Source organism: Poecilia latipinna, unplaced genomic scaffold (genome assembly GCF_001443285.1).
Source record: "Poecilia latipinna isolate Pla-1442-1.1 unplaced genomic scaffold, P_latipinna-1.0 Scaffold4173, whole genome shotgun sequence".
In the NCBI taxonomy this organism is placed as follows: domain Eukaryota; kingdom Metazoa; phylum Chordata; class Actinopteri; order Cyprinodontiformes; family Poeciliidae; genus Poecilia; species Poecilia latipinna.
In genome coordinates this window covers 22,335-25,461 of record NW_015116789.1, presented here as the reverse complement: position 1 = coordinate 25,461, position 3,127 = coordinate 22,335, and positions in this window count along the sequence as shown.

Sequence of the window (3,127 nt, the reverse complement as noted above, 5' to 3'; positions counted from 1 at the left end):
GTCAACCCTTACGTTTCTCAGAATGGCCTATCAGGAAGTCAGTCAGCAGCATGACAAGTCAGCACATGGTCAAATGAAGAATGGTCACAGCAGGGTCCCGTCCATCATGAGGCATCATATTATTAATATCATTAAGTCTGCAGCCGCCGTTCCTCTTGCCAGCTGCCATTTAATATTTTACACTCTGATTAAAGCATAATAAAGCAGCAGTCGCCAAGTGACATGCAGCTTAATCTCACCGTAAACATCAGAAAAACAAAAGGCAACCTAATTATTGATTACAAGGATTCAATTTGAAGGAAACAACATGTAATGAAATTATGTGCAAGAGATTTTAAAAAAAATACAATGATGGCATTACTTATGAATAGAAAAATCCATAATCCATGTATGAGCATCTTAGCAAACAAAATTAAATTAAATGACAGAAAAACAAACTTTCATGTCAGTGCGTGACAGGTGGACTCGGGTTTTTTTATAGTCTTCTTTCCCCATCGTAGTACATCCTCAGTCTTGTTTTAATTACATTTACATTAAATGCAATTTTAGCCATTTTTTATTGAAGTTCTACTTTTATGAATAAACAAAAGCTGCCTGCTTTTGTTTATTCAAAAGCAAAGTAGTGTCAAACTGTTTGTTTTTATTTGGCACTTTGATGATATTTTGTATTTTGAGTAAATTATGGTCGAGAGCAAAGCAGGTATGGATACTCAAGATGTCACAAATGAAGGATATTTGTGCCCTATCTGGTGGAAAATCAGTTTTGTGGTGTTATTTGTTCAACATTTAATACCTTGTGTTTCACAAACATCACATTGTCATAGCTTAAATATTGTCTTTTTGATCGACCGAGGTCGGAGTTAACTCAAATTTTTGATGGTCCTTCCTTTTTGAATAGGTTTTGACAAAACTGTGACCCTAAAACGGAAGCGTGACCTGAAAACAGATTTATTTATTCCATTAAGTTTCACAAACCTATTCAGAAATGTTCTACTGGCGATAAATGAATTCAAGTCCTTGATCAGCTGACTAAAAATCCGACCGATAAATAACCTCACTCACACAAAAATAACTAGACTGCTGGTTAATTTGTAGTCAAGTAAAAACAAGTCATTTTTAATTGGATAAGCTTCTTTTTTATTATTGTGTGGGTGGATAGTTTCCATTTTTTTTTAATAGTTGTTGAGATAAGCAAGAAAGACTTTACATGACGATCTGACTCAGAAAAAAAACAAAAAACGTTTTCACTGAGGTTAGAAATAGGAGTCATCAAGAACTGCAAATCTTGTTCACAGCTGTTGTCAAACTGAGATGAATGGGTCTGCCTAACTACTCAGGAACAATGTTTAAAACAGAAAATGAATCCAGGTTTTGAATAAACGTGTTAAGCATTTGCCTACAGTCTGGTCAGCACTTATTCCCCTTAGCCGAAGAACGGAGGGGAAGGGGTTGTGTGGTGGAGCAGCGCGTGGCAAGAAATCAGGCACTCAGCAGCTCCACAATACCCCATTAGTCTTCATTTTCAGCAGGACATGCAACAGGGCCCTTATGTCTTAAAGAACAAACTAAAATTTATTGGGCTGGCTAGTTTGAGCTAATTGAAAGAAATTGTCTGTCTGCTTGCCTTCCATTAGGTTTACAGCATGTAGTGAGTCAGGGCTGGTTGATGATATGGGGCCCGAGCTTATTGCCCTCTGCTCATCACCCCGGCCCGGTTTCATGTTAATGGTTTGATCCATGCTCACCCTCCACTCAGCAGACAGTCTGAGCAGAGGGAATGATTCAAGGAGGAATTGTTTAGAAAGGATTTATGAGATTTGTTCATCATAAAGTGTGAGACAAACAGAATAAAATTGACAATGGCAGTTCAGTGATTGTTTAGCACTGAGTGTCTGTACTTGTTGTGTCCTTTGTTCAGTTTTCTCCCAGAGCTCAAACAGTGATTAGGAATGATTATCTGTTACACAGTGAACCAGGACATTCCCTTACATAGCTGGTCTTCCTGGAAGTTGTTGTTAATTTCTCAACTTATCATTGGGTATAAGTTTTTGGAGGGAAATTGTTTGGGTCTGCAAAATATTATTCAGTTTACACAAGACTTGAGACCATCTCCCAAGGCATTGTGGAGGGGCTGCTGGGGAATGCTTTTTCAGGCTTTCTAATACAAGTTCTCAGCTCAAAGTCAGGCTTGTTTCTTTTTAGTGTTGGTCTCCTCCATAGCTACGTCTTGACTCCAAAGCTGTTTTTGGTCTTTCTGGACAGAACCTGAAGGTGTAGTTGTTGATGCAGAATGAAAAACCATATTTCCAGGTGTGTGAACATGCACTATTATCTGCAGTTAAAAACTGTTTACATTTCTTAGCGAACAGTTTCGGTTCTTAGTGAGATTTGATGGGGGGGTCACACCTTAACATGGAAATAAAACTGGGATTGGCTGGATCTATAGCCAAGTAAATAATATTTATGGTAGGACACTAAATTTGCCACAACTGGTCACTCCGGCTCATTATTATGCTGGTCTGTAACCATCCACCCCTTAAACTGCTTATAATACTATAATAATATAATAAATGAAATAATACTCATAAGAGGACAGTGAATTTGCCACTATTGGCTCATTATTATGCAGGCTGTGTGACTCTCTACCTGCTTAAAATGCAGTTCTCACATGATCCCCAGACAGAAAATAATAATAAAAAAACACACAATGTTCACTAATGACCTTTAAGTTAAAGTTTTTTTTTTGTTTGTTTTGTTTTTTTTTTATAAATGGGACAAGACATATTAATGAATTAATATGTTATTGACATTAACATGTCAATTACATATTAATTGACATGTAAATACATGAGATACTACTCTAGTCCTATTGGCAGGTTTATGTTTATTGAATATATACATTTTACAACATGTACTTAATTGCTTTTGTTTTGGCCCAAACGTCACAAGAAACACACTGAAACATACAAGTTATAATTTAAAATAGAATTTCAGGCATAAACCTTGAAATTAAATGTCTTGGGTTTTTTTTTTTTTTTTTTTTTTTTTTTTTTTTTTTTTTTTTTTTTTTTGTGTTGGGGGGTTTTATTACAAAAAAACCCCGGTGGTTTTTTTTTTGGGGGAAACC